Source organism: Hipposideros armiger, unplaced genomic scaffold (genome assembly GCF_001890085.2).
Source record: "Hipposideros armiger isolate ML-2016 unplaced genomic scaffold, ASM189008v1 scaffold_26, whole genome shotgun sequence".
Classification (NCBI taxonomy): Eukaryota; Metazoa; Chordata; class Mammalia; order Chiroptera; family Hipposideridae; genus Hipposideros; species Hipposideros armiger.
Window position 1 is genome coordinate 1,318,346 of NW_017731376.1, and position 13,089 is coordinate 1,331,434.

At 40.0% G+C, this 13,089-nt stretch overlaps 1 protein-coding gene across 6 annotated transcripts in view; it reads left to right on the forward strand.

Moving 5' to 3' along the window:
• The window catches only part of SGMS2 (sphingomyelin synthase 2), a 107,545-nt gene that overhangs the window by 50,732 nt on the left and 43,724 nt on the right, over positions 1-13,089 (forward strand). For 3 of the 6 annotated variants that reach the window (XM_019636078.1, XM_019636079.1, XM_019636075.1), the window contains one exon: positions 12,597-12,710. The gene's annotated coding sequence lies outside the window, so the exon portion shown is untranslated. Of the gene's footprint in view, positions 1-2,994; positions 3,081-12,596; positions 12,711-13,089 lie in introns of all 6 variants that reach the window. The other 3 variants (XM_019636076.1, XM_019636077.1, XM_019636080.1) reach the window with 2 other exon arrangements.

Here is a 13,089-nt window from a genome sequence, read left to right on the forward strand (position 1 = left end):
CAGCATCTTAGCTGTAGAGGGCAGTGTCACTGGCCCTCATATGTGGGATCCGAACCGGGGCCCTCTGGCATCCCAAGCCAGTTCTTAACCGTCGCGCCACTCGGCCAGCCCTGTTTCTGATTTCTTTAAAAAAATTATTGCAGTCTTAACTATGAATGAGTTTATAGGTAATTCTGAGAAGTACTTTTTTGTAAATTCATAGGCTTTTTTTGGGAGCAGTTTTAGGTTGACAGAAAAGTAAGCAGAAAGTATAGAGTTCCTATATGCCGTGTCGCCTCCTCCCCCAGTTTCCCCCATTATCGATAGCTTACATTAGTGTGGAACATTTGTTACAATTGATGAGTCAATACTGATACATTATTATTCACTAAATTCCTTCATTTACATTAGGGTCGACTCTATTGTGCATTCAATGGGTTTGGCAAATGTATATGTCCCACATTACAGTATCATACAGAATAGTTTCACCGCCCTAAAAATCCCCGATGCTTCACCTATTCATTCTTCCCTTCCCCTAGGCCAACACCTGGCAACCACTGGTTTGTTTTATTTGTTTGTTTGTTTTTTTATTGTCTGTAGTTTTGCCTTTTCTAGAACATATCATATGTAGCCTTTTCATATTGGCTTCTTTTACTTAACAGTTTACATTTAAAGTTCCCTCATGTCTTTTTGTGGCTCAAGATAGCTCATTTCTTTTTATCACTGAATAATATTTGATTGTATACTATATCACAGTTCATTTATCAGTTACCTATTGAAGGACATCTTTGTTGCCTCCCAATTTTGACAATTATGACTAAACCTGCTATAAACATCTGTGTGCAGATATTTCTGTGGACATGGTTTAAAATTCTTTGGGTAAATACGAGGGAGCACGATTTCTGGATCATACGGTAAAAACATGTTTAGTTTTGTAAGAAACTGACACACTATCTTCCAAAGGGGCCGTACCATTTTGCATTCCCACCAGCACTGAATGAGAGTTCCTGTTGCTCCAAATCCTCATCAGCATTTGGTTGTGTCAGTGTTCCAGATTTTGGTCCTTCTTATAGGTATGCTGGTATCTCATTGTTTTAATTTGCATTCCCCTATGACATACGATGGGAAGCATCTTTTCATATGCCTGTTTGCCATCTGTATGTCTTCTTTGGTGAGGTCTGTTTAGGTCTTTTCCCCATTTCTTAATTGGGTTGTTTGGTTTCCTATTATTGAGTTTTAAGAGGTTTTTTTGTATATTTTGGATCATAGTCCTTTATCAGATGTGTATTTTGCAAATATTTTCTCCCAGTCTGTTGCTTGTCTTCTCATTCTCTTGACATCACCTTTTATAGAGTACAAATTTTTAATTTTAGTGAAGAACAACTTATCAATTATTTCTTTCTGGGATCATACTCTTGATGTTATATCTAAAAACTCACCTCCAGGGCTGGCCGAGTGGCGCATTGGTTAAGAGCTGGCTTGGGATGCCAGCTCTGAGCAGCAGGGCCCCGGTTCGGATCCCATTTGAGGGCCAGTGACACTGCGCCCTCTACAGCTAAGATGGTGAACAACAGCTCGACCTGGAGCTGGACTGCCTGTGAGTGGCCGGCGATGGCATAGGCTGCAGTGGGGCTGGCTGGCAGCGGGTGTGAGCTTTCGTGAGTTGCTGTGAGCTGCTGTGAGCTGCTGTCCAATGGCCAGCAAGTGACTGCCTCACCAGGGAAGAGCGCAACGATAATACCAACATGAGCCAGTGAAGCGACGTCCTCCACAACTAGATTGAAGAACTAAAGGACAGCAACTTGTCTGTTCCCCTTCCCTGATTCCCCAATGCTGTTCCCCTTCCCAATTCCCCTAATAAAATCTTAAAAAAAAAAACAAAAAAAACTCACCTCAGTTAGTTTTCTCCTATGTTATTTTCTAGGACTTTTATACTTTTGTATTTTACATTTAGGGCTATGATAATTTTGAGTTAATTTTTGTGAAGGTTGTAAAGTCGGTCTGGATTAATTTTTATTGTTTGTGGATGACCAGTTTTTCCAGTTCCACTTATTGAAAAAACTATCTTTGCTCCAAGGTATATTCATTGCTCCTTTGTCAAAGATCAGTTGACTTTATTTATGTGGGTCTATTTCTGGGCTCTCTTCTGTCCCATTGACTTGTTTGTCTATTCTTTTGCCAATACTAGACAGCCTTGATTACTCTAGCAGTATAGTAAGTCTGGAAGCCAAGTAGGGTCAGTCTTCTGACTTTGTTCTTCAAAATGGAGTTGACTATTCTAGGTATTTGCCTTCCATATAAACTTCTGAATTGTTTGTCAATATCCACCAAATAACCTGCTGGGATTTTGATTGGGATTGCATTGAATCTAGGGTTCAAATTAGGAATAACTGACATCTTGACAATATTGAGCCTTCCTATCTGTGAACATGGAATATCTCTATTTATTCAGGGTTTTTTTTTAATATCTTTCATCAGTCTTGTAGTTTTCTTCATGCAGATTTCATATATTATATAGATAGATAGATAGATATAGATATACATATTATGTATGTAGTTAGATTTCTGCATAAGCATTTCATTTTTTCATTTCAGGGGCTACTAATGTAAATGGTATTGTGTTTTAAATTTCAAATCCCACTTGTTCATTTCTAGTTTACAGAAAAGTGATTGAGATTTGTATATTAACTGTGTATCCTGCAACCTTGCTATAATTTCTTATTAGTTCCAAGAGGATTTTTTTGTGTCAGTTCTTTGAGAATTTCTACATAGATGATTATGTTGTCTATGAACAAAGTTTCATTTCTTCCTTTCCAATCTGTGTACTTTTTATTTCCTTTTCTTACATCATTATCTAGGATTTTCAGTTTCATGTTAAAAGAGACGGTGGAGAAAGGGGACATCCTTATCTTGTTCCTGATCTTAGTGGTAAAGCTTTGAGTATGCTATCATCATAGCTACAGTTTTTTTGTAGATATTCTTTATCAAACTGAGGAAGTTACCCCCTCTTTCTAGTTGACAGAGATTTATCATGAATGGATGCTGAACTGACTGCTATAAATTTCCGTCAAGCACTGCTTTTGCTACATTCATAAATTTTGGTAAGTTGTGTTTTCATTTTTATTTAGTTCAAAATATTTTTAAAAATTTTTTGAGGTTATTGACCCATGTGTTAATTAGAAGTGTGTTGTTTAATCTACCATTTTGGGATTTCCCATCAATCTGTTACTTATTTCTAGTTTAATTTTATTGTGGTCTGAGAAGACATTGTATAGTTTCCATTCTTTTAAATTTATTAAGGTGTATTTTATGGCCCAGATTTAGGTCTACCTTGGTTATTTTTCTTGTAAGCTTGAGAAGAATGTGTCTTCTGCTGTTGGGTGAAGTAGTCTATAGATGTCAATTAGAGTCTGTTGATTGATTATATTGTTGAGTTCAACTATGTTCTTACTGATTTTCCGCCTGCTGGATCTGTTAAGGCAACTTTGTAAAGATCACAATTAGTAATATCAGAATCCAGATTAAAACCAGATTTCCTGATTTTAATAAAATATGTTTTGCCCATGTTCTTTCCCCCCAGAAAGCCCCTTTACATCTTGTTTTCATCATATTTCCCACTGCTTTGATTAGAGTGACCCCCCAAGTAACACATTATTACATTTTAACCAAAATACCATGAAAAGTGAAAAATGATATGTGTTATTCTCACTAGAGAGAGAGAGTACACAAGCTTGCGTTTCCTTTACATGTTTTTGTTTGTTCAGAAATGTGATAGAAAATTGGGATTATTTACTATCTGTAAATCTTTCTGCAAGGATGAGTAAGAATTATTCTTTACTTTTCCCTATAGCATGCTTTAGGCACTTTAGGGTGTGGGGAGACCTCAAGTATTCTTTCTCCATGTGCTAAACCTCAGTCTTCTCTTAAAGGATTGTAATCTGAAAGCAAGAGAAGAGTAGCATGGTTATTAACAATGGGGTTTATAATGTTTACTCCTTAAACTTTTCTTCCCAGCATCCTCAGGTATATCTCCTGACCGTGCATGAATTAGAAGCTAAGGGTAAAAGCCTGTGGCTGACTGATTTATTTGGTCAACATCCCCTTCCATTTTGTGGCAGCCCGTTAGAGCCTGAGTGATGCCTCAGGTACTACCAGCAGGACCTCTGGTTCCTATCTCGCTGCTCATCTCTGGCCCCTCACCCCCAGATGTGTCCATCATCCCAGGCGTCTGAGTGCTTTGCTTCATCTTCCTTTATTTTGCTCAAGGTTCAGTTACACAAACTTCTACTAGTGTGATCCTTATTTCAGTTCCTTCTTTCTCTTTCTTTTCCGGTTAGTCTGAGTACTTTCATGATTCCTTTACTTGGACACCAAATAGCTCTTTGGGGGTCCCAAGAGTTTACTTTCTTTCTGTTTTTTAAGATTTTTATTGGGGAATTGGGGAGAGGAACAGTGTTGGGGAATTGGGGAAGAGGAACATTGTGTTTTCCCAGGACCCACCAGCTCCAAACCAAGTTGTTGTCCTTCAGTCTTAGTTGTGGAGGGCACAGCTAGCTCAGCTCCAAGTCCAGTCACCATCCGGCCGCCTGTCGGCAGCTCACGACCGCTCAGCTCAAGATGCCATGTTCGATCTTAGTTGCGGGTGGGCATAGTCCACCATCCCATGCGGGAATCGAACCGGCAACCTTGTTGCTAAGAGTGCATGCTCTAACCACTGAACCATCCGGCCGCCTGTTGGCAGCTCAGCTCAAGGTGCCGTGTTCAATCTTAGTCGCGAGGAGGTGGGGTGCAGCTCACCATCTCATGCAGATGTTGAACCAGCATCATTGCTGCTAAGAGCACGTGCTCTCACCAGCTCAGCGGCAGCTTAGCTCGGGCACAGCTCACTGGCCCATGTGGGAATCGAACCGGCGACCCTGTTGCTCAGAGCTTGCACTCTTAACCAACTGAGCCACTTGGCTGGCCCCCAAGAGCTTACTTTCTTGACTCTCATTCTGGTCTCTGAGTATCACCCTTCCTCTAAGACTCAAAAGAAAACCTTGAAAGGCGATGCTTTGTGAAGTAGAGGATTATGTCAACATGTCAATATGTAATTTGCTTTGCGGTTGCTCAGAAGGAACGTTGTATGAGGCTGCCTGAGATGGGTAATGATGCTTAAGGTAAACCAGGTAAACTATAAAAGAATTAAAGTGAGTACAAATTACTCATTTTCAAAACAAGTTTCTCATGAAAGAAGCAAACTGCTGATAACGAGTGAGGAGGCTAGAATAAGAAATCTCTTAGAAACCTTAAGACAAGGACAACACAAGATTAGGAGAGAGAGAAATAAAAAATTGAGGAAGTGGATTACAGAACCAAGAGACTTGAATGGCTGGGAATCTGAAGGAGACAAGAGCTGGAGAGTTAGCACAAGCTTAGCTCTGGCCAAATTACTCAGGTAGAGTGAGTCTGCTCGTTCTGTTAACCTACTCAGGTATGTATGTACCACAGGAGCATTGAAGTTTTGATTATAATACTTATGAATATCCTGAGCAGTTACTCTGCCTCCCACAAATGTCCTCTCTCCCTGACCAGACGTGAACTCTCTCTGAAAGCCCTCTTTCTAATACTACCCCCCTCCCAAATTTGTTTCTATCTTAATTCCTATTTATCCATGTCTAGTTTCATTTTTACTTCTAGTTTCATTTTTATTTTCAAAGAGAGGATTTTATTTGACCAAGAGTAATAATCATAGCAAATATGTACATTTTATTTTTATTTTATGAACTATATAATTATGCTCTATTTACCCAGAGAGACTAACCTTTTCACTAGCTGGTGGTCCATCACCACACATGGCATCTTACTAAAAAGAAGACTTTCAAGTCTCCAGGACAGAATATTTTTATTTGCATGCCCCACACCCAGTGACCAAAGTGAAAAATGAGGTTTACTATTTTTATTCTTAGTACATAATGATATTAAACAGACTATATGCTTATCATGATAACTTTTTTTAGAAACTGTTAATAAGGTACCTGATGTTTGGAAATTTGTGTTGGGAGTTTTAGACTCACTTTCTCTTTAATTTTTGAGAGAGTTAAACTCATGTTTATTTTAGAAAAATTTAAACCTGGATAAGCAAAAGGAAATTTTAAGTCATTTATGTATCTATCACCTGTTAACATTTTGCATTATCTTTCCAACATGTTTATGCTTACACATGCAACTTTTAAAAACCAGGATACACATATCATTGTTTTGTACACATGACTACATCATGAAGTGCTTGTCACTTTCTGCTAAACATGGCAAAGAAGTATTTCAGTATTCCGCTGTATCCACCCACCACAATTTATTTAGCAGTCCTCTATTGTTGGACTCTTAGTCATTTCCAGTTTTTCACTGTTATTAACAGTGTCCGAGGCTCAGAGCTAAATCTTTGTTCACATTCTCAGAGTGTTTGTAAAATATTAGAAATGTGTTTTACAGTAGTCCTGGAGAGTAGCTTGATGATTTTTGGTTGTTGTTGGTTTTTTTTTGGTGTTTTTTTTTTAGCCAATTTGATAGGTGAAACATGGTATCTCACTTTTGATTTGAGTTTCTTTGCTCAGCAAGAAGGTTAAACACTTTCTCACTTTCGTTGTTAAAGTGTAAAGGGATTATTTCCTTTTGTTGCAGAAGGTCTGAAAGCATTTCATAAACTTAAATGATTATTTAAGTTTCACTGTTATGATACTATGTGACCTTCTTGTCCTCCCTTATGACTTTTACTCTAAGGAGTTTTAGGAGTTCAGACATAACAATAACAACTTTGTGTCTGAAGGAAAGAACTAGGTTGACAATTGTTTCTTCATGGAAGACCTAACAGAAAAACTGTAGAAAGCAGAGGTTGCCAGACATAAGGCTTTTTAATCTGTTGTTCAACCTTCTTCTCTGGGCTTAAAAAAAAAAAAATCCTATTTCCGGGATGTTTGCAATGTGCCTGTATTAGGCAGAGGAAAGTACAGAGTGACCTTTCAAGATATTTTAAATTTAAGAGTCTATAATTAGAAAACACTGTTTGAGTTCTCATGATACATTTTTTTTTTTTACTTTAAAGCAGCCATCTAAATTAGTGGATCATTCCTCCTCTCTCTTTTTCTCTCCTCCTCTCAGTCACATCTGCCATATGCTCGTATGTCCAAGGACTCTAGTTCTAAAAATCTTCATGGTATCGAACTTACGGATTTTATAATATTAAAGCGCTTGCCTTTTTTTCCTCCTTTGTAGGATGACTTCGGTGACTTTATCTTACTTGTAAGGAGCTTACCTGGGACTTTTTAGGAACACAGCTGGCTGTCTCATAAAGAGGAAGTTAGTCAGTGAACAAATAACTTTTGGCTTGTGCCAGGAAAACAGCAAAAAAACTAACAGAGGTGGTCCCTTCCCTCATGGAGTTTACTGTCTGACAGAAAAGAGACAAGTTAATCTTTACCCACAGTTGATTAAATATAATTAGCAAACTGTGATGATGGGGGGGGAAAAATGTGGTGTAATGTGGAGCAGGTGGAGGGGGCTCTAATTCAGTCTGGAAGAGTCCAGAAAGGCTACTTCAAGGAAGCGACGTTGTCCCCGGTGCAGAGGGGTTAATTATATACACATGCCACCCTCACACTGCTGCTTTGCAACATGCTACATTTAGTGCCTGTGAACTGCAAGTGAATAAACCCATTCCTGCTTCCTTGTGGTGGCTTTAGTAATACCCCACAAGAATTAAAATGAAAATACATTGCTATAGTTGATTAACAACTTCAAGATTAACACTAGTTCATCTGAAGAAAATGTCTTTAAACATCAGCCTGAAGCACAGCATACTTTGCGTGATGGAATGAAAAATGTTGGCAATCACATCAAGCTTATTCACAGACTTGCAGAATAGTCATGAGTTTAGCTGCATCGTGTCTTCCATGTACAGTAGGGGACTGTCTAAAGGAACGAAAGTCCCTTTGTAACTAAGATTTGCTCTTTAATAGCTTGTCTTTAAAAATAAAAATGCATCTGTTTTCCTCTTTGCAATAAAATGTGCCTTAACCACAGTAGCTTTCGTAATTTGGAAAAGCTCTATGTTTAACTGTTAGGGAGAGCCTGAGATGACGATGGCAGATAGGCATATGCTTCTGAATTGTTTAATCCCCTCAGATGATGATGGCTGTTCTTGGGCCAATGACTCTCAAGTCCGTTAGATGTAAAAGCATAATTCTGGGGCAGGTCACTTCTCCATGCATCAGTGTTTTTATGTGGCTGCATTTTGGCCATCTCCTGATGTTAGAGAATTTGCCCCACAAATTGGGAACTGTCTCTCCTCAGCTGTCCTTATCAGAAGCATGGCTGTGGGAAATAAAGGATGGATTTCTGGACCCTTTGTGTCCCTGAAATGAGCCAGACCATCAGAGCTGCTTGCTCGTATCACACTGTCTTGCCTTCCTCCTCTAGAGAGCTGTGCTTTGGAATTTATTGAGGGACACAGTGAAAAACTACCGTATGACGTCACACCTGGTCTGCCTGGCCTACCTGGTTTCTTGTTGCCTCCTGTGTACAGACCTGAAGTGACGGTATTAGAGCTAAGTGTACAGAAAAGCTCTTCCCCCCTGGGGTACACAGCATGGTTCCTCACTCCCCTTCCTCCCAACACACACAGATCTGGAGATACACACACTCTCTGAGTTTGGAAAATTGCTTCTTCTCTCTCTTGTTCTAGCGACAAAGTTGTTGAAAGCCAAATAGTCATTTTGTAAGACTTAACTAATACACTGTCTTACCCCTGGTCTCTTGGTCTCTATTTCAGTCACTTAACACATGTGAATAATGCATACTATATACCAGCTGCTGTTTCTGAGCTTTATCTAAATATTACCGCCTTCAGTCCTCTTAAGGACCCTGAGAAGTTAGTACTGTTGTTATCCCTATTTATAGATCAGAAAAATGAGGCACAGGGAGGCTAAGTATTGTGCCTGGAGTCACACAGGAGCTAAGTGTGCAGCTGGGTTGCAGAGTCCTTGCTCACAGCCCCTGAGCTTTGCTGCCTTGGCAGTGATTCCCTGCGGGAAGCAGGTGGGACAGCATTTGGTCACAGAAATACCCCTCCCTCTTCCACTACACCGTGTGATCAGGAACCCCTATTTACTTGGCTGTCTATTTACCTGGCTCTCTATTTACCTGGCTGTCTGTTTACCTGGCTTTCAGATTCTGCATTGCTCTTCTCACGGCCGTATTTTGTAAGTTACATCATTGATTCCTTTTTGAAGTGATGCATGGTGCATATACTTCAAATTAAAATAAATCATAAACTTCTGGAACACTTTTAAAAATAGGTCCTTTCTTAACATGACACAACATTAGGAGGATGTGCACAGAGTTTTTGGACTGGTAAGCATGAATTTGCATTGTACCATGCACCCCGTTTTTCATTCTTCTTTTTGACAAGGGCACACATTTTAAGTTTGACTGGTTGGAAGGCACCATGTTTAGCTATGTAACTGAATAAAATCGGTGAACTGAGGACATTATTAGTATCATTAATACCATGTTATAAGCAATTATAAAGTTGACAGACTTAAGTTACGGCCCAAGAGCAACTAACTGCTCTTCTTTAATTTGATTTGCTACCTAAGAAATAAAATGTTGCCATTTTATGAGCTACTTTAAACTTACAGCTTCTCCCAGTTTGACACTCTTGGCTTGTTTCTATATAAGGCTGTGTGCAGGTACATGAAAAGCGTTGGACCTTTGGGATGTGTCTCCTTGGGAAATCTCTTTGTTAGCCCAGTTCTTACTTGATTTATCAGGCATTCATCTAAGCCAGCATAACTCGACATTATAGATAGGTCATTAAATTAATCCTTATGATAATAGAGTAGCTTAAGTTGGCAGGTACAAAGATAAGCCCATGAGATCATTGGTGGGTGTTAACCCTGCTGCACGGCCACTGAAGAAAGGAACAGGTACAGTTTGGCTGGAGGCTGCATTTGTAAGCACCTTTAATACCAAGAGCTGTATGACCCCTTTGGTGTGTGTACTACCCAACTGAATATGAATATACATTAGCTTTTTCTAATGGTACCTCAGTGCTCTAGAAACGACTTAAATATGGGAAACTTCTGAAGGGCTTAAAGTAGGAGAGTAAAATTTTGGAAAGACCAGGGTGGAAAATGGAGGGGGTGGGCAGAAAGAGGTTACTGTAATCCAGGGGAAACATTATGGTGGCTGGAAGCAGGGTCAGGTTAATGGGCATGTGGGTGAAGTTGCGTGAGAAAGGGTAATGGCCAGAGTAAGGTCCCGAGCTAAATGAGAAAAACATCCTCAGAGGGTGGAGTGGTCTTTCCAAAGGGGCATACATGTCCCACTGAGAGTGCCTGTGTGGTATGTGAAATAGAAAACTAAGCTGCTTACCTCTTATTTTGAGCCTCACTGGGACAGAGCATTTTTGACCAGCAGAACTTAATTTCATCTCTACACTGCGTTTCAGATGCACTTTTGGTCTTTTGTTTTTATAACAGCTTTATTGAGAAATAATCATATACCATAAAATTCACCCTTTTAAAGAGTACAGTTCAGTGTTTTTTAGTGTATTTACAGAGTTGTGCACTAGCACCCCTATCTAGTTTTAGAATATTTGCATCACCTCCAAAAAGAAACCCCATATCCATTAGCATTCACTCCCTATTCCCCTCTACCTCCAACCCCTGGCAACTACTATTGATAGTTTACTTTCTGTCTCTAAGAATTTGCCTGTTCTGCACATTTCACATAAATGGAATCATACAGTATGTGGTCTTTTGTATTTGGCTTCTTTCATTTAGCATAATGTCGTCAGTGTTCATCCATGTGTAGAATGTGACCCTACTTCATTCCTTTTTATTGCCACATGTTTTATTTATTGATACCCCACATTTCGTTCATCCATTCATCGGTCAATGCACGTTTGGATTGTTTCCACTTTTTGGCTATTATGAATAATGCTGCAGTGAACGTTTTGCATACACGTTTTTGTGTGGACTAACACTTTTTGTATTTTTGTGTTTTTGTTTTCATTTTTCTTGGGTTTATACCTAGGAATGGCCCATTTGTTTTGCGTCTTCTCAAAAAGTTGAGTATTTTTTATGAAAGTGGGATCTCAATTGAAAACCAGTCTCTGGTTTCAGATGGGGGTGTATAACTGTTAAACATAGATTTTAGTGAATTTTGTTAGGCGGTTAAAAGATAGGTCAACTCCCAGTGTGTGTGTGTGTATGTGTGTATGTATGTGTACATACGTGTATCACACTACAGTTTGGTAGGTGTACTCTTAAGATATTCATATTGTGGTTCTATGAACTGCAGACCTCTGGACAGTGGCATGTTTACTTCCCCCACAAGCCGAATTTCAGTTACTTAAAATCCATCAAAAGAGAAGAGGGAGGAATGAATAGGCAGAGCACAGAGGATTTTTAGGGCAATGAAACTACCCTGTATGATACCATAATAACAGGTACATGTCATTCCTTATAAAGCTGCCCAGCCTCATAGAATTTTCACACCAAGAGTGAGCCCTAATGTAAACTTTGTGGTACTGGGTGACTCTCATGTGTCAATATAGGTTCCTTGATTATAACAAGTGTACGACTCTGGGATAATTGCTAATGGAGGAAGCACTGTATGTGTGGGGGCAGGGGAAATATGGGAAGTTCTAGACTTACTGCTCAATTTTGCTATAAATCTAAAATGGTTGTAAAAAGTTAAATCTATTTTTAAACTCCATTAAAAGATCACAGCAGTTGTTTGTATTTCAGAGGGAATCTTCCACCATTTTGTCTGAGGTGACAGATTGTGTGTTGCACACGAGGCAGCGTTTCCATAACAGGAAGTTTGCTCTGTGTGTAGCCTGGTCTGCAACTGCCCTGGTGACCTGGTGGCTGCCCTCCTCTGCACCTCACTCCTAGACCACAGTGTTCCAGCAGTGCTTGCCTTCCCATTCTTTAAGCTTACTTGGCTCATTGTTGCCTCAGGGCCTTTGAACCAGCTGCTTCCTTAGCCTGGAGTGCTGTTCCTCCTTGGCTGGCTGCCCCTCCTCCATTACTATTAAGTCGGTTTTTTTTACCTTTTGTTAGTAATTTAATAAATTTAACAATTTTATAATTTAATACATATATAGTCATGGGATGTGGAGTGTAGTGTGGGAATGGAGTCAATGTAATTGTAATTGATATCTATTAAGTCTTAACTTCAATAGCATTCCCTCCTTGACCATTTGCTCTCTAAACCAGCCACATCAGCCTTGCTCTGATTCTGGCTGACTTCTCTTGAGTGACATGTATCACAGCCATCTTGTGTATCTACTAGTTTGTTGTCCTGTCAGAGTCTGAGCATCGTGAGAGAAAGGAACCTGCCTGCCTGCAAGTCTCCCCCTCTGAACCAGGTCTGTCAGGGGTTAAGTAAGCGTTTGTGGAATGAATGGCCAAGATGCTTTTCTCCTGAGATGCTGGTACCTGTTAGAGCCTGTGTTTTCCTGGGGACAGTACCAGAGTGCTCCTCATTTCACACCCCCCCGCCCCCTCCCCCAGGAAACCAACACAACATAACAAAGCATCCTTTAACCTCTCACTTTTTTTGCCCTTTAGAGCTATCATCCTCGCCCCACTCTTCACTCTTCGCACAAAGGATCTGCTCTGAGACTGGGGGTGTGGACCGCTGCAAGGACCAAGGTGGGACTCGCCCGGCACCTTCTGCAAACAGTAGGTTGGGTGCTTCCTGGCACTTTATCATAAATGCAGTTTGCATCAGCCGAAGGCTGGCTGCCTCCCAGTTGTTCTGCAACTTCTCTGCTAGTTTCTGTTTCCCAGTTCAGACATTTATTTCAAAAACACCTTACCTCCAAGAATTTCTGCTTTTTTCTCAGGAGAGTGTTAGCTTTCAAGGTGTTTCAGGTGAGGGGTTTTCCTTCGCTCATTGGATGCTGTCTTAAGTGTCAGCAAGAGAAATAGAGGGAACACCAGAATTTCCTAACCTCTTTCCATTGCTGCCAAGAGACACCTCTCAGTCACTGCCTCGGCCGTGCGTTAAGAAAAGTTTGAGGCAATAAAAGTCTTCCAAGAAACACCCATTCAGCAATGT